This window comes from Equus caballus, chromosome 6 (genome assembly GCF_041296265.1).
Source record: "Equus caballus isolate H_3958 breed thoroughbred chromosome 6, TB-T2T, whole genome shotgun sequence".
In the NCBI taxonomy this organism is placed as follows: domain Eukaryota; kingdom Metazoa; phylum Chordata; class Mammalia; order Perissodactyla; family Equidae; genus Equus; species Equus caballus.
The window spans coordinates 335,695-355,065 of NC_091689.1; the positions used below are offsets into that span (position 1 = coordinate 335,695).

The window sequence follows — 19,371 nt, forward strand, 5'->3', positions numbered from 1 at the left end:
TAAAATAGAGGAAGATGGGGACAGATGTTATCTCAGTGACAATCTGTCTCAGCAAAAGAGGAGGATTGGCAGTGGATGTTAGTTCAGGGCTAATCTTCCTAAAAAAATGAGTCTACCAGATATTATAGAAAGAAAATGGTGTAAAACATATGGAGTCTGCCCTCAACTAATGTGCAATCAGAGCCCTAGGTGGAGGAAAGTTTGTCTAATGGTTCCTTAAATATTCTTCTGTTTCCTTGCCCATGCTCCACAGACTTTTCAGTAAAAAGGAGAAGGAAGAGTTGGAAAGGGGTAAGCAAAGCAAGGGAACAGGAGAGGAGATTGTAAAAATACAACAAGAATGTGACAATTAAAGAAAAAAGTTAGTGGTCTTAGAGAGGTGGACATTTCTCTCCCACAAAGATTTTCTTGGCCCAGATACTTACAATGGCTACTTTTGCAAAGAACGTATTTTCACAATCCATTTTAAATATGTCATAGTAAATGGACAATGTCTAGAAAAAGTGTTTGAGTTATTTTCTCCAGAACATTAAAAGCAAACACTTTTATTTCTTCAATTGTATGTTTGCTATTAGGAGCAAAAGGGGAAAAAAAGCCACAAAACTATGGAAAATGATAGTTTAACTTCAAACATTGTCATATAGAATCCTCCCCACGTGTGCTCTTTCTAGCCAACTTGATGGTCCTGTTGCATGAGAGAGTATTCATATATAGATATTGATCATGTATAATATTTCCTTTTAATTTAAAAGCCAATATGTCTTTTATGTCGAGTCTTGGGTAGCTTAGAAATCTGATGATGGATGAAACATAAAAATGCCCCACTCTCCATTGTGGTCCCCCTTTCTGTTCTCACAAGGAATTTGATATCTACCATCTGCATTCGTTGGTTCTAGTCATTAGGATGATTTAGGACGTTAGTGTACATTTAGATGTACCATTGAATGTATTCTAAATATTCACAGCGTGTGTAGTTGTGACAAACTTTTATTTAAACTATCTATAAATAAATACCCCCATCACCAACTGATTTTCTTTCCTCATCTCTGCCGTACCCCTGGTACAAGGACCAGAGGAAGAGGAGTGATAGAGACTCAGAAATTCCGTATGAAATTCTTAGTGGCTGTCACTCTAGGGTCTACTCTCCTCTAAACAGCGGAGTCAGTAAGTGTGAATTTCAGCTATTCACAAAATAAATTTGTTCCCTTAATAGACAGATTTTGAGAAATCATTCCACATATGTCATTGCGTTTCTTACACCATCAGTGAGGATGTTTTATGATTTGAACTGTAAATATTAAACAGTGAAAGAAAATGCTGCAGGAACTTGCAAAATGTAAACCTTTTCAGAATTATCTGGTAATGTTGAGGTTAAAGACTGACTCATTCAAACAGAATGGGGCCAGCTGACCTCTCCAGTACTGCTCGCTCTCCAGTCCTATGAAGTCGCTGCGTATTGAAGGAATGACAGAGATTTAGGATATTGAGATAACTTGATCTTCAAAGCTTGGAAAGCAGTCAACAAAATACCCCTGTTAGGATTTTTCAAGAAGAAATTGGGATTTTATATCTCATGTCATGCAATGTAGCATTTGATTATGTGCCATTATCCTGTCTTCCGTTAAACTGTAATGGTCCCACTTGTGGAGACATTGGAGAAAACGAAAGTTCATTTCTTGTTTCCAGGAAGATCAGCCAAGAAATTCGTAACTCCTAACAAGGATTCTGCTTGACTGACTGTTAAATGAAAATTTTATGGAGTGAGAATTCCTCAACACTAATTCTCATCATTTTCTTTCCTGACTTGCCCATTTCTCCTGTAAATATGATTTCCCCAGCTGGTTAGATCTCCAGTAGTGAAAGAAAGCAATTTGTATCAACTTTTAGGTGATTGGAAAGATGAAGATAAACATGGAAGTTATAACTAAGGGTTCACAAACTGAAAAAATTGCTGGCAGAACTTTTGTAAAAATAAATAATAAACACATAGATAACTATTTTTAAAACTCTGAGGTAAAGGGAGAGATATACTTAACATAGCTCTAAGTGTGCTAAGGATTAAAAGCCTAAAACTTGCCTATTTAAATAGCTCAGCAAGACACAAACTAGATGAAATACTCACACCACGCGTTTTGTCTAGTGATTTCTGAAACTGAAATGTTCTCGACTGTTTAAGCTCAGAATTCAGATTTTTTAGGAGGTAATTCATGCTTTCTATGTGAGTGTTAGTATTATACTTTCAATTATTCATGCATACATGCATGCGTGAGTTCAATGAATATTGATTGTATACCAGTTATAGACCAGGCCCAGTTCTAGGTACCTGGGATATGTTAGTGAACAAAGCAGGCAAAGAGCTTTGCCTTCATGGAGCTTACAAGTGAATGAGGAGAGACAGGCAATAGGGAATAAATGGAATAAAAAGTAAATTATATAAGAAAATGATAAATATTATGCAAAATAGGATACAGGAGATTGGGAATGGGAATTGCAGGTTGCTGTATTACTTAGGATGGTCAGGCTATGCCTCACTGAGAAGATGCTATCTGAGGGAGGATCTGATGGAGAGAATGGAGTTATTTGGAAGAAAAGTGTCCCACACCCAGAATTTAACTGTAAGTAAATTTACATTAATTTAAATGACCTGCATTACATAATATGACATTGGTAAAGTGTTTTCTGATTTACCTTTAAGATTCGCCGTGGTAGGGGCCAGCTGGTGACACAGTGGTTAAGTTTGCACACTCTGCTTTGGTGGACCAGGGTTCGCAGATTCAGATCCTGGGCGTGGACCTAGCACCATTCTTCAAGCCATGCTGTGGCAGCATCCCACATAAAATAGAGGAAGATGGGCACAGATGTTAGCTCACGGCCAGTGTTCTCACAAAAAGAAAGATTCACCATGGTATTTATTTCTAACTTGATGTAATAAAATGACTATAGTGATTGACCATGTAAAACACGGTATTTTACTATTATACTCTATAGTTCTAAGACTTGATTTTGATTTTCAACAAGATGTTTAAAAACATACATAATAAACCCAAATTGTCAAACAGTGAAGTTCTTTAAAAACAATGAGCATGTATCTCATGCATTTGACTCTATATTCTCTGCCAAAAATAGACCAGATAAATAGTAATAAAATTAATAGTGTCTTCCTCAACTACAGGAGTACTTGTGTTCACACATAGACATCATTTAAATATGAACTGATGGACTCTGAAATGATTCTGAAAGTAAAAATTCTTATATCTAATCTATCCCTTATGTACACCTAGAATAATACATAGTCTATCTTGAAGTACCTGTAGTAGAAAAAAGGAAAATTCTTAATTGTTTGTTTTATTTCTCTCTTCCTTTTCTGATAGCTTAGAAAGGTTGGACTGAATTACAGACTACCTCAGAAGTCCAGGGACTGAGTTTCTGCCCCACCACTTACCAGCTGTGTGTCCTTGGCATATAACTAGCCCTGATTGGACCTATTTCCTCCACTGTAAGATGGAGGTTCACAGCTCTTGGAGTTATTGAATAAAATATTGTGTTCAAAGAGGTTGGCACATTATAAGTACTTAATCACTTGTGTTAGAATCATGTCTTATGCCTTTTTAATTGGTCAATGTTAGAATAAATAACTGAATGTAAACAACTGAAGACCAGCCCAAGGCCATGTATATTATCAGACATTATAGTATCATGGTGATTTTTTTGGTTTCATGGTGATTCTGAGAAAGGAAAGAGCTTGGTGGCACTGTGTGCTGGGGGAGTTCTGGGAGCCATTATGAAAGAGGGCAGAACTTTAAGTGGACCGGAAAGGAAGTGTAAGATTTGGGTTGGAAGAAAAGAAGTAGATGCTTTCTGACGTAAACTGGTGATTATGTTGGGCCGCAAAGGACAAGGGAGTAGTGTGAAAGAGACAGTATTGAAAGCACCTTAACTGTCTGTTCTTTTGTCATAATAGTGTGATTCAGTGCATGTTGCTACAGACAAGTACTTTCACTTGGTATATTCCTAAGATACACATTTTACTACACAGATTTTTACATCATGGTTTTTTACCTTACAGATGCCTGTTTAGTAAAAGCCCATGTAAAATGTCCCCTCCCTTCTGAGGAAGACAGCCCCTTCCAAGTTATTTATTTAACACACACATAATCGTCTTAGGCCTTCACTCATGCAGCCATGGTTACATGGCACGTGTGCAAAATGTCTGTTCATACTGGAACCATCTATAATGTTCATCTATAGATCCGAAAATTTGTTGTAAATGAAGAGTTTCTGAACCAATGGCATCATAATATCTATTATTGTTATCATCATTATTATTACTGAGGTGTAAAATACCTTAGTAAAGTATATTAATTGTACATGGCCCCCACTCCGTGTCATTGCCACCCACATCAAGAAGGCATCATACTTCCTCCCAGTCAACATTCCACTTCATCTTAATCCCCATACGAGTAAACATTATTCTGACTTCCGTCTTTGAATATTAGTCTTGTCTGTTCTTGAAGTTCATATAAAGGGAATAAAACAGGATATACTCTTTGTGTCTGCTTGTTTTACTCATCATTATGCCTGTGAGATTCATCTATGTAGTTTCATGTAACAGTAATTCTTTTTTTTCTGTGTAGTAACCCGTTACATGAATACACCACAACACATTCTACTATTAATGGGCATTTGAGTGCTTTTCAGTTTTATGCTATTATGAATAAAGCTCCTGAGATCATTTTTGCAAATGTTTTTAGGTGGATCTATGTAGTCAATTCTCTTGGGTATATACCTAGAAATGGAATTACCAAGTCATAAGGTAGACATACATTTAACTTTACTGGATATTAGCAAGCAGTTTTCTGAAGTCATCAAACTAATTTACACTCTCACCAGCAATGTATGAGAGTTTTCCTTTCTACCATTATAGGTTTTTTTTCAACATCTGGAGAGTTTTTTATCTTTTTAACCCCACCATAGTTCTCCAGATGTAATGAGATTATGACTTGATGAATTGAACTAGCAATTTTTTGTCATAATTGCAGTTCATATGACACTGTTTTTAAAAAGAAGTTTTAAGAGGAGCTGGCCTGGTGGCACAGCAGTTAAGTTCGCACTTTCCGCTTTGGCAGCCCGGGGTTTGCTGGTTCAAATCCTGGGTGTAGACCTACACACTGCTTATCAAGCCATGCTGTGGTGGCATTCCACATATAAAGGAGAGGAAGATGGGCACGGATGTTAGCTCAGGGCCAGTCTTCCTCAGCAAAAAGAGGAGGATTGGTGGCAGATGTTAGCTCAGGGCTAATCTTCCTCAAAAAAAGAAAAAAAGGAAGTTTTAAGAAAGAAGTTTGGTTCAGTTTACTTTGGTGAAAGTATGTGAATAGAATAGGACTTTGAGTTCTGTTGTTTCCTAAGCCTAGATGGTAATGGCACACAAAACCTAAATATGGCCTTTGAGCTAGCTAGCTCCCTAAATTGCAGTCAAGTTTTATTTTGAGTGCCAACAATAAAGAATAAACTTCTCTCTTTCTCTCTCTCAGTCTTTCTCCATTTACATCATCTTTTTGGCTTCACCTGGGTGAGTGAAATAAAAACACTAATGGAAAAAAGAAAAGCAAGAGTGTATTATTTTTAAAACTACCTGTGCAAAATTTCCAGTGAAATTTGAATATTTCTGAGGTTCTAAATGGTGCATAATCCAAAAATAATTTGAAATGTATTTTGTCCTTACACTTGGATAAGACTATAACTGATTTTTAGAGGAAATCAGCACACTGAGATGTAAAATGAAATTGTGAAGCCAAACTCTGATCATGATGACTCGGCAGGATTCTGCATGATGCAAGAGCGACTGGAAAGTGGTCCCCTTGTCCCGCCTTCCTCCTCACCTGACTTGCTTATACTAGATTCATCCTTCCACTGCAGGCCGAGCCTATCAGAATCACAGTGATGATGTCAAAGGTGACCCATAAGTCAGCATGCTCTTTGCTTCTTTAGAAACATTATTTCTGATTCATTCTTCATCGAAACTCCGTGGAGATACTGGATATTTTGGTTTAAAATATTTCCTACGGAGTTGTATGTGTAAGAGCTATTTAAAATAAATATAAAGTAAGGCGAATAATTATAGGACTTGTAGCCTGGACGCTATCAATCTATTTTCAAACTTTAAATAAGTAAAAAATCCAGCTCAGTAGCATAGAATACCTAGTAAAAGTAAATGAGAGATAAAGTGCGCAATAAGCTAATGAATGTAGTCTGTCCTCATGAATCATAACAAGAAGAATTTGGGCAGGAGTCAAGTGATTCAAGGATTTTATTTTGGGGGGGGAAATTTTTGTCTTTCAGTAATAAATTTGTCCATTATCTGCTCTTAAATCCTTTACGTGAATTTCTCAACGTATTGATTATTTTTTATAAAGGATAGTTCAGCTTTGTTGAGGGTATGTAGTTAATTGTAGTTTGATATGAAAAACAAAAGCAAACCATGTGAGTAATTTACATAAATGTATCCTCTTGGTGCTTGGTGATGGTCTTTCAACTCCTGACCAGTTGTTATTCATCCCATTAATTAGGGATCCTCTAGAGCATGTGTCTTTCAGTGATGATATTATGTTGACTCTGTTTCCCGTGCAAATTTTTTAAAAAATGAGATCTAGAGAACTCCTATTGAATTTGTCAAGGTATTCAAGAAACATTTCTAGAAAATTTTCAGATCCTCAAATGCATCATACAGCCTCATGGCCTTAAAAAAAATCAACAGCTTTTGGACCCATGCTTCTAATAATTTTTAATATTCAGAAGGTGCCACAGATCGAATTTGAAACTTGTCATGTTTTAATTAGTGGCCATGAAGATTCCCTGCCCGGAGCCTGGGGCCTTGTGTACAACTCACTCTACTCGATTCTCCGTCCTTTTTATAGCTTCTCCAGGTATTAGTTTGAACCATATGAAATTGCCATTTTGTAGGTAAAAAATAATAGAATTTTAACATTTCTTATAATTCATATAATTCAGACAAATATTCTAATTATGACACTTCTCTTTTTTGTCTGTTTGACCATAGCATACTTTGTGTGGACCACATTTGTTGGAAGAAGAGATGGTATCTGTGGTAAACAGGGCAAGAGAGTGTTCAGTGAATTTGGATGTCATAATAATTTGTAAAAAACTCAGATATTTTTGGTACCTGTTATATTTAGAATAACTCAAATTCAAGAGTACTAGGTAAAAGTGTAACTATTTCTATTATTAACTTTTAAAAGTAAAAATTGTAGTAATTATAGTCAATTTTTAAAAAGCCATTTCAAAGTAATTTTGGTCACAAAGCATTATTGATTTATTAATTGTTATAATTTTATTCAAGGAATCTGAAGATTAAAATTTTGTGTATTTTACCACCCATAGAAGTATGATTTATCAAGCAAACTCTTTCTCAGTATTTAAGAGCTGATAGCCCCATCCTAGGTACTTTGCAGAATTCAAAGAAAGTAGGAGACAAGCCCCTATTTTAAATAAATGCATATCCTTTAATGGAAACTATAAAAACTATTCATTCCATGGGAAAGGTGACTTATACTACAAATAAAAGACAGTATTCATAAGGAAGACTGACTATAGAATAAGGAAATACATATAGACTTTTCTTGTGCTTAAACACTCCAATTCATCCACTAATGTGATTTCACATTCTCTCATACAAAGAATATTTTTGAGCACCTGTAGGTTCCAAGCACTGTTCCAGGTGCTTTGGATACACCAGTAGCCCAACATGTGAAGACGACTTCCCTCATGAAGCTGGCAGACTGAGGCCCATAGTCAATGGTAAACGTAATCAATACAATTTATGGTATGATGGAAAGTGGTAAGTGCTATAGAAAGAAGGAAAAATGGAGCCTGGGATGAGGGAGGGGCAAGGTCGCAGTTTTCATTATGGTGGTCAGGAAAGCCCTGGTTGGAAGACGGTATATGACCAAAGGTCAGGGAGGTGAGGAAGCCATGCCTCCATCCTTTAGTCCTAAAGAGGTTAAAGAGTGATCTGCAAATGCACAGACTGATAGAGTTAGGGGATGAAATCTAGGGTCTTCCAGAGGAGCCACATGGGCGAGCTGCCTGAATTTGGGGATGGAACTGAACTGGATTCTTGAGGATCGGGATCTGAGATGAAGCAGGAGTGACAGAGGGGCAGAGACTTGGTGCGTCATCACAGTGAGAAAACGAGCAAGGTTTCTGTTGACTTCTCGGTTGTCTCCACTGTAACTGAAGCTCCTTGAGGAGGAAATGTTGTTTCCTCTTTTCCTCATTCCTAGAATCTATCACGTGTCTGGAATACATGGTGTGTGTCAGCAAGAGTGGCTAAATGAACTGATGAGTGGTGCTCAGCCAAGGTCTAGAGTATTGGAAACGAGAGAAGGGCAAGGAAAGCACTCTAGCTTAGGCTCATTAGCATAAATATAAAAAGTGTAAAAATTGTGAAAGTCTCTCAATTATCTGTCATGTTGTTCTTAGAATACAATGTAATTAAAAGTAAGAATTATATTTTACATATAGTGCTTATTCTGCAATGGACATGTTAAAGTGGCAGGTCCTTCCGCTAACAAATGGACAAAAAAGAAAAAGAGTATACCAACCCATTCTCATTGACTGAACTAGATATCCTCAGATAGTAAACAACACCCAAAAAGTATGAAATATTTTTGGAAGCTGTGCCATTTTCCAGACTGACCAGGAAGGAGCATTATGTGTGCTTTATGAGAGCCTGATAAGATATGATTCATGTTTCAAGAAATGGCAGTCTTGTGCATCATTTTTTTGTGCTCAGAAGTGAACAACAATGTATTAAAATAAAACATTTGCTTGAAAAATAACCTTAGTGTCCAAAATCACTGAAGAAAAATAGACATTTAACAGAGAGATCATATTTGAAGGGACATTTGTGAAGGAGAAGAATCCTTGCCAGGATGTAGGGTTCACTGAAAGCTAAAGTTTCTTGTAATTATTACCTAGGATAATCATATTATTTTTAAATGTGATTTATTTATTTTATGGCTGACACACTGGGGGCAGAGGACTGCCGTGGTGGCAGTAGCTGTATTTTAGCCATCAGAAAAGGCATTATGACCCAACCTATAGATGAGGTGACCTAAAAGCAATGAGTCATAAGAACTGAATATTGAAAGAACATTTTAGAAAGGAAATCAAAACAGTAAAACATCAAGGTCAAAATCCTAGTCACAATTTTTACTGAGTAGCTCTGGAAGATTTTAACGGATATTGCGCCTCCTGGTGGTTGTTTTTGAGTGAATGATTTTTTTTAATGTTTTAAAATGTTTTGAATTTTACCTGGGCTCCCAATTTTCTGGCTTCATTATTTTGGGTAACCGCAGGAAGGTTCACATTGTCTCTGACTAGGAGGACCCTGGGGAGGCCAACTCAATTTGATTGCCCGATTTCATGCCTGCACAAAGAATGATGCCAGGGGTGATAGAGTGCCTAGTGTGTGAGGATTAAGTTCAGGCTCGACAAGGTGGGTTCACAAAAGGGCATTCATGCTTGATTCATCTGGTTTCCAGGCTGGAAGTGAAAGGAAAGCAGTGACATAATGACCCCATATTCTTCAGCCCTCCAATACAATATAGCACAGATCTTAAGCAAAGCCAGTCCTCAGAATGATTGCAACCCGTTTTAATGAGGAAGATCGCTGCTTTAGCAAATAAAAGAAGGCTTACAAAGTCAAAGACAAAGGAGGTTTCTGGAATCTGTTTTGCCTGCAGACAGAATGGGAAAGAGCACGGAAAGAAAGTGACTTGGTGAGAGAAGAAAAACAGGGACCTGTGCCAAGAGACTGGGATGGTGTCTCTGCTGCATCTCCAGGCAGCTTTGTGACCTTCATTAGACTCCATGGGCCTCAGCTTTTCACCTTGGAAACAAAGGAGCTGGACAAGGCTGAGTGGTGGCCATGAATCCAGGAGATGGATAGAAGCAAGGAGTAGCAGTCTCTATCTCATATAAAAGAACCGTAATTTGAATATTTATGAAAGCAAAATTAGCTGGTGATCAAAAAGTGGAGAAGAAAGATGGCTAATGGAAAATACAGATTCATCCTAATGCATTCAAAACATAAGATAAAACTGCTAGAGACAATTCTTTCCAGAAGGGAGAGAATGAAGCATCTCATTCTGTCTCTAAATTTCCTCCACTGTAGTCTCCTTCTCTCTTCTCTATCATCGCCTTATTTTTCTCTGTACTTTCTCTTTCTGGTAACGATGGTGATGCTCCCTGCCAGCAAGCTTCTTCACAGCTGGCCCTTTTGGTCCACATCGAATTTTGCTCCATTCACAGATGCAGATAGCTAACAATACTGTAAAAATTAGTTTATTTATTAACATTTTTCCCCTTGCCTTTTGTCCAGGAAATAAATGCGAGGAATTATTCTACATTTAACCTCCCTACATAAGGGGCACTGCAAAACAGGGTTATTCAACTGTTAATTTCAGTTGCTGACATAAAGGGGATACTGATTATGCCAGAGATTCCGTTCCCTGCCTGGCCCTCAGGGACTGTAGAGTCCCAGGACTCAAGCTGGTTGCTGTCTCCTTTTGCTTTTGTATGTAGAGGGAATAAAGTAGATTGCCCACAGAAATCACACATTAGCCCTCGTTTCCTAAGCTGCTTTGTTTTTTGCTGTGTTCTCCCTTGTAAGGAGAACGTTGCCAAGTGCGTAATTATCACAGTTACGAGGAGACTGAATTTTCCATAAGAAAATCTACATAAATATATGCATTTTTCGAATGAGCACAGTTATTTATTTTGAAATATAAATAAGCAATGTGGGATACTCAGTTTTAAAAATATTGTAATTATCTGCCAATGACAAAACATCAAAGAATCTCTGATGTCATTAATGCAGATAATAAAAATACCCGTAAATTATCATTTAGTCATGTCCAGTTTGTGTAGCCTAACTTATTTGTAATCCTATATGCTGGAAAACTGTCTGTCTCTTTAATCACGGAATGTGTGTGTGTTTGTGTGTGTCTGGCATTAACACAAAGGAGACCAGATGATGACATTCATAGGCTTACAGACTGGCTCCTGGGGACACACTTGGATGGAGGCAATTAAAATGCCTGTCAGGCGTTTGATACCAGCAGCCCCCATGGCAAACCGCTAAATCATAAGTCGGGGCTGCATCTTTTTGTCAGTGAATGATGGCGGAGCTGGGTGGCTTGTCATCATTCTCGAAAATTCTGAGGCCGGCGAGCTCTCTCTCCCTCTCCCACTCGCCTTATTTTGCTTTTCGCCACTGCGGGGACTTTTTCTAATTTGCAGCTTCCTTTTCTCCGACACACACAGACAGGAGCTGGTGGCTTGCAGACTGCGTCTGTCTGGAGCTAGAGAGCAGAGCCAGCCCGCGGAGATAATGCTCCCGGAGAAGGACTCTGCAGCAATCCTCAAAGGCTAGGCTTGGGCAGTATCGCTGCATATGCGCTGGTAATGGTTTGGGGTTTTTTAAATTTTATTTTGTTTTATTTTGGATTCAAAGGATCTGCTTTATGTTATCTCAGAGTAAAATGCTTTAACATTACTGCGCTTCCAAAAAATTCAAGTACTGCATTTTTGGTACCACAGATCTCAAGACATAGATTTATTATCTGGATATAAAGAATGTGTTTGCTTACTGGTGAGTTACAATTTTCAATATTTTTTTAACAAATCTATGTATGTATTTTCTCCTTTGTTTTGTTTTGGTAGATTCTTCAGCTTGTTGTCTCTAACCGAAGAAACATTGACTGGAAACTACTCATTCAGAAAATTAAAAGGTACCACATGTTTTGTTTGGATGTTTAAGTGGGAGAAAATCATGGAAGATTTGGAATGTTTTTAGTTAAATTAATCTCTCAATGGTTGGTCTTTATCCCTGAGCCTGCGTCGATCATTGTCTATAGTGTGTGTGATTTCCTATGCAGAGAATGCCCTTATCAAGGCTGTTTGAATTATAAGATGTCTGAAGAATTATCTTTTGCCTGTGTTGCAAGTTGTTAACAAATATAAAGATGTATGCCTTATTTTCGAATTTTTATCATTGTAAAGCTAAAAAACATGTCCAAAGTTCTTTATCTGAATGAAAATTCAATAATCTGAGTTTAAGAGAAATATACTAAGTCATGATTTTATCTGAGTAACTCTTGCTTATAAGTGGTTTTTAAAAAATGGCTAAATGAAATGGTTCACCCCTCGCAGGTGAAATGGGCGCTGGAGACGAAAGCCCAGGAATGACTCAGTATTGTTGGGTTTTGCGAGTAAAATAATGGAACTTCTTCACTGACGCTTTGGTGTTTAGCATGGGGTACATTTAAAGGCCGAGGTTGTTAGTTATTATGAGAACTGATTTTACGTATGCTTTATTCGGCATTGACAGCATAACAAAAGTAATCCTTCGTCTTGCCATGTAGCAGTTGAATCCATCCCCGGGCCTGACGCCTCACACGAGAAATATTAATTTTCAAATTCAGCATCAGGATGTATATTGATTGGATATGGCAATTACGGATGTTACCTTTTCTTTATTTCTTTAAGATAATCTTTGACTTTAACATATACTCATGACAATAAAACCTATTTTGTAATTTGCCTTTAAAAAAATGGATGACGTTTTCTGCCTTCCTGAGAAGAAGATCAATAACATCTTTTAAATCTTTCCTTGGCGTATATATAGTATTTCCCCTCAAGACTATTGGTCCAAAATATTTAATGCAGTAAGGTTAGTTTTCTAAAATGTACCTTAAAAATGGCTAATGTTCACCTCCTGAGCCTGAAATCCCTGAAGTGTGTGAGTGTGAATATTTGTAGCAGTTGAGGGAGACGAATGCATTGTCCTTGTTTAATTTTCTCTGCGATGTGTAATTACGAGAACCTGAATTTATTCCTTCCACGGCCCCTATTAAGAGCCTTGCTGCTGTGGCAGTCATTGTGGGGGAGGGGGAGGGCACCTGCGGCTGGCACCGCCCTGCCAGAGTGCGGGCAGCAGCACATAAGATTGTAGCGCCGGAGGATGAATTGGTGAAAACACATCACGAAGGTATTTTCATGTGTTCTAAAAAAGGAAATTGCATTATTTCAGATATTGAACAAAATCTAATAGACCAGTCTCAGAGATACATAGAATATATTGCATTTTTTCCTCAGAAATCACTCAGTGGAATCATGTATGAAATCCCCAAACAGGACTTAGTATTCCTCCTGGATATGGTAAAACCCTTGGGACCATACTCTCTTTTTAGGCTTCACTCACAGTAAGTGAAAACATTTCATGCTTGGCCAAAACCAAAGAAACGAAAAAACCCCCATCTATTTGGTATTTTTCCATCTAACTAAATCCATGTAGTATATATTTCATGTGAGACTCTGTTTCCTAATCTTCTGACTCATTTAGCAAATCATTACTATATTAATTTTGAACTTCGTGGTATTTACATGAATTGGAAAAGGATGAAGTTATTATTTAACCACTAAAAAAAAATCTTCAATATATTGTCAATAGGAACTCGTCAGCTCTGTTGCGATTTATCTGAGTATTGGAGAAGTGGCATGTTACCTTACCAAGAGCCTCTTCATGCCTAAATTTTCTAGGACCATTTTAAAATTCATCCAGGGGTATGTTGACAGATTTTGTCTAACAAACCAGAGTTTATCCAAATAGTCTGTTATGTCGTCAAATCGGAAGAGAATTTGATTATTGGACTCACAGTCAGGCATCTGTATCGCGGTTTTTCTAATCAATATTGTCTTGGCATTAGTTAATTCCTTTACTGATTTTTTCACTCATATCTTTAGCACCAGAATAGTCCCTGGGCCACAGTTGGAGTTCAATAAATATTTATTTAATTATTTGATGGGTAAATGAATTCATCTGCATTTTCCCCCATTACGTTTTTGTTCTTGTTTTTCATGAGATTGCTCGCTGTAAAACAGGAATTTGGGACATTTCTTTTTTTTTTAGTTACCAGAAATACATTGTATATCTCTAATTAATGATAATTAATTAGATAATTAATATTGGGTAGAATAGCCGGCAAGCCATGTGTAGAAATTTCTCCAGGCTATATGGAAAAGGGATTTTTCTGGTTTTAGGTTAAGCTGGAAATAATTTCTGAAATGTCCACTTTCACTTTCACCAGCCAGGGGACAGATGCCAAACTGCAGCATGGGTTTTCCTTTCTGGATCTTCCTACGTGCTGCTCCCCAGCCTGGCGCGGCTGTCGCTCTTCACGCCTCAGCCAGGATGCTGCTGCAGCAGAGGGGGGGAGGCCTCCTCTCGATGTGATGCTAGAGATGATGTCATAGTCTTCTTAAATGCTTTCCTGCTCATTATGGACTGCTAAGTATGACATCATTTTATATATTCATATTTAAGGAATCTGTAAAGAAACTTCTAGAAGCTTAATAGCTTCAGAGAATGCTATTCTTTCTTGTTGTCATTTATTTTTATTAAGAATATTATAATGTTTTGTTATTAACTATGTGCCAGATAACATCCTAAGCCCCTAACATATGTTATCTCCTTTTCACTCTCCCTGCAATCCTGGGAGGTGGGTCTGGTCTCCATTTTACAGATGAATGAACTGAGATTCCCAAACGGGCAATAACATAAGTCTGGCCCACAGTCTTTCATATTAACTACGACGTACTACATGTCTTTAGTAGATTTTTTTTGACTCATAGTCATCGTTTTAATGTTTCATTTAGGCACATGATATATATGTTAATGCAATAAGATATCCTCTAGATTCTGGTTTTTATATACGTAATGTAGAAGTGAAAGTCTCTTCAAATACTTAACTCTATATTCAAGCTGTGGTATATTTTATATTTTTAATATATATTTTATATTTGACACGAGGAACTTTATTCTTTAAGGAGGAATGTCAGAGATAAATTAAGTTTTAGAATAAATGAATTCATAAAGCATCTCCTATATCATTACAATAAAGTCGTTATTGCTGAATTGCATAATCTATATGAGAAAGTTATCCAGAGAATTCAAGTGCTAAATAGCGTAACTGATGCCATATCTTGCGAAGGTGTTTTTCTTTTTAAATTGAAATAATGGCAGAAGAAGTTTCAAAGGGTCAATGTAAATAAGCAGGGAACAGTATCGTGAACAGTGAGAAAATAGCACATTCAACCTTAAATACAACTAACTAGCCCAGAAAAATAACTGAGGGCACTAATAGTTACACAAATATATATTAAAATGCTCTACTTGCAAAGGAGGATCAACAACGGAACACTTTCAGAGCTCAGCGGGTGCAGCAGAATAAGACAAGGAAGTAGTGCCAAGGCTTACCGGGACCATAAGAGACACACGAATCATTCCAGAAGACACTTCATTGCAGGGCCAGATTACTAACAATTGAGAAGGGACTCGACAGGAAATGGATCATGGAGGATGAGCCTTTTAAGGTGGAACTTGGGGATGATAGAAGTATTCAAGGGAGTGACAATGCCTGGAGGAGCTCCAGGCAGAACAAACATGAACAAAGGAACCAAAGGAAGTGAACAGGCTTCGAAAGCATAGACTGATCTCATTTATATTTTGGGCAGGGACAAAGAAGCGATTGTTACAAGATAAGGATGGAAAGGTACGTGAATACTAGTAGATTGTACTGTAGGAAACAGCTAATATTCTATCCTTTTTGAACTACCAAATAAAAATTTCATTCAGTTTAACCTAATTACATTGGAAGGGGACCGTCAATGCCAAGTTGAAGAGTTTTTTCAGTATTCAATGGGAAGCTATGAAGCGTGTTTGGAATAAGAAACCACTATGTATGACCTAAAGTGCGTTTTCTGATGACTTATTTTATAGCTGTGTGAGATAAATTAGAGTTGTGTGTGACAGCATGTTGAAGAAAATATCACTCTGGAAGCTGTCATAGGATAATGAGGAAAAAATGAGAGCTCAAAGAGGGTGTTGATAATGGGCACAAAAAAACAGGTCATGACAATGAGAGATGTTTCTGAGCTGAAATTTGTGTACAGAGTATAGCAGCTGCATGATTGGTAGAAGGAATGAGAAGCAGAAGGACTCAATGGTAGCTCTAATGTTTGAATTTGATAACTGGAAAAATGAGAGGAGAAAGGTAGCTGAAAGCTCCTTGCGGGGGGCTGGCCCCATCGCTGAGTGGTTAAGTTCATGTGCTCCACTTCAGCGGCCTGGAATTTGCCAATTCGAATGCTGGGTGTGGACCTACACACTGCTCCTCAAGCCATGCTGTGGCAGTGTCCCACACAGAAGAACTGGAATGACTTACAACTAGGATATACGACTATGTACTGGGTCTTTGGGGAGCAAAAAAAGAGGAAGATTGGCAACAGATGTCAGCTAAGGGCCAATCTTCCTCACCAAAAAAGCATACCTTAAAAAATAAAAAAGACAGCTCCTTGAGGAAAGAGGCTCTTTTTTATTTCTATTGTATCCCTAGTCTCTAGCAGACTGCCTAGTATGCAGAAGACAGCTAATGCATGAGAGAGTGAACAGAAGATGAAGAGGCAGGGTTAGGCCATGGCAGCTGGTTATGTAGGTGGACTGGTCTGATAGATTGCAGAACATGTAGATCCACAGCTGAGAGGAGAAGTTAGGGAGATAGGACATGGATGACATTATCAAGAAAGATGAGACAAGGACCAGAGAGAAAACTCTTGGCGGCACCCACATTTAGGATGCCGAATGAGGGGTAGAAATTGACACAAAGTCAAAGGAAGAATTCAAAAAATAAAAAAAAGCAGAGAAAGAAGAGGACAGGTGAGATAGTAGAAAACAAGGCTAAAACTCAAGTCCTCCAGAAAAAGTGAAGGATGAGAATAAATAAAAGACTGCTGGATTTCTTATTTCAGTAATGTTTTGTTATAAAAACAACAAACCCGCATTGTAAAATTTAGACAACTGTAAGGAAGGTTGTAATAGTCATCCATAATTACCCAGTCCAGAGATTCTGGTTAACACGTTTTAAACTGTTCAGCTTCTTTCCTTTCATCTATTGCCTTTAAATTTACACTGTGAGGATCAGAACAATACAATTTCAAATTCTACTTCTTTTCCACTCAGCAATATCTTAAGCATCTCTTACAACATTTTGCTACCTGCATTATGCTCTATCATGTAAACATTGAACATTCTTATTCCCTATTTTTCCAAATTTTTATCATCGGAATGCTGCAATGGAATAGATTGTACATTACTTTTACATGGTATTTCATGTTATTTCCAATGGATATTTCCTCACAACAGAATGACTGCATTCTATATTGTCAAATTCCTGGTCAGATATAATTTGGTGGTTTCAAAATTAGCCTCAGCTTTCCTCCAAGAAAGGGAATCTACGATTATGTTAGCACCTGCCACGTGCCAGCCTCCATGACAGGCACTTTAATGATCACAGAGACTGATGTAGATTCTAGTATCTCCACTTAACAAAGGAAGGAACAGAGAATGAGAGAGGCACATGTTTTTGGACTAGTTTTGAATCTGGGTCTAACTCCAAATCAGTCAAATTATGGGGACAGAAGCAAGATCTTGGGATGTGAATAAGTAAATGTGGATAGGAGCACATGCTTAAGAAGCCCAAACTCAAAGGAAAGGCAGATTAAATGTGTACAGCAAGAAGAGCAGTGACAGCAATGGGCTTTGCTCTATTAACATGGGAGGTCCTAGGCGTAAGGGCAGGGCCAATAGAGAGGGAACGCTGTCTATGTAAGTGAAGGACAGACTTAGAGAACCAGATCCGAATGGAGAGGACATAAAGATTTGGGCTTGGCAAGCAAAATTCATCTTCCCTATAGAGAAAAACAAGAGAAAAGAGAGTGGGACTTTTCTAGGGTTAAAGAAAGGATATGGGGAACTTTATATATCGTCTGGACTTGATCTCAGAATGGAGGAAATTCACTTATTCATTGAGGGAATATTTATTGAACACCAATTGCATGCCCATTTCCTGCCCTCATGGAACTTTCCTTCTAGAACGGGGAAGGTAATCAGTGGGTAAGCAAAAAAAATTTAAGGATTACCCAGGCAGCTGTGCCAAGAACAGATGATAAGGTAGTCAGAGTAGATAATGGGAGATAAGCTTCTCAAACTTTAAAGCAGAGATGAATGAACTGGGGCTTTCATTAAAATGTGGATTCAGAATCAGTAGGTCTGAGGAGGGGCCTGAGATTCTATATTTTAAAAAGCTCCCAGCTGGTGTTGATGCTGCTGGTCTATGGACCATGCTTTGATTGGCAGGAGGTTAAAAGGTGAATACCCAGGCAAGAGAAATCAGCAATGATTGGAGCAGTTCTGAGCAAATCAAATGTGAGCCCTTCTTTTTGAGCAGCACCACATACTTTTAAACCTCTTTGATGGTGAAAGAGAGAATTATCCATGTTTACTTCTGTGCTTTTCAATTCCAGCCAGTTGTTTTATGAAAGATCCATTAAAGTTGTTTATGGGAGATCCTAATGAGCTACTGGCATTTCATTCTTTCTGCCCGTGGTCAATGCTTATTGTGCTATATAATGATTACCTGTGGCTCAGGTTTGGGGATGTGATTGCATATTACCCTGGGCCAGTTACTTAACTCCAATTCTGTTCCCTCTTTCATGATTTCTTTGGACTTTTAACTTCTTCTCTGCCTGGGTGTTCAACACTGTGCTGGCCTGCTAAATTCTCTGGCCCCCTAGCTCTTGACATCCCTCACGTTCCCCTGTGCTTAGTAGCGAAGCTTCTGCATTTCCACATCCCATCTTCTTGCCACCCACATCTTAATACGTGCCTTGGGGGACTCTGCTGAAAGCCACAGGGGACTATTGAGGATAGTCTCTGATTTAAGGAAAGCATTTTTTCCAACAAAATCATTTCTCATTGGAGAACTGTTTCGGTTGGTGACAGCAACCCGCATTCCTCTGAAAGAAGGATGCCTGTGTTTGTAGACGGTCAGTGTGTTCATAGGAGCTGAGTGTTCGTAAGAAGGCTTGACAGACTCTGCTGGAGGGGCGCTGTCTTTAGGCCTCCAATACTAGACTAACTCTCAGCCCCCCCTTATACCTGCAGGAACTTGGGATCATTTACCTGTTTGATTCCTCCCACACCATACTTTGCAGCTGTAACTATCTAAGAAAATAAGAAATCAAATGAATATGGCATACTCATCAATCAAGGAAGGCAGCTTAAACACATATTAAACAGCTGGGATGTCCTTATACTTATTAGCATTTATCCTTTGTTTAAAGGGCTGGTTCTATCTCTCAGCCATGCCATGACCAGATCTCTGGACCTTGTTACTGTCGTTTTGTAATTTGGTGTTTACTTAAACAGCCATGTGGGCTTGAGCAGTG

At 38.1% G+C, this 19,371-nt stretch overlaps 1 protein-coding gene across 39 annotated transcripts in view; it reads left to right on the forward strand.

Moving 5' to 3' along the window:
• Positions 1–19,371, forward strand: part of MAP2 (microtubule associated protein 2) — a 301,478-nt gene that overhangs the window by 138,345 nt on the left and 143,762 nt on the right. For 18 of the 39 annotated variants that reach the window (XM_070270406.1, XM_070270377.1, XM_070270401.1 and 15 more), the window contains exon 3: positions 11,749–11,816. The gene's annotated coding sequence lies outside the window, so the exon portion shown is untranslated. Of the gene's footprint in view, positions 1–11,000; positions 11,488–11,748; positions 11,817–19,371 lie in introns of those variants that run through there. The other 21 variants (XM_070270354.1, XM_070270360.1, XM_070270364.1 and 18 more) reach the window with 8 other exon arrangements.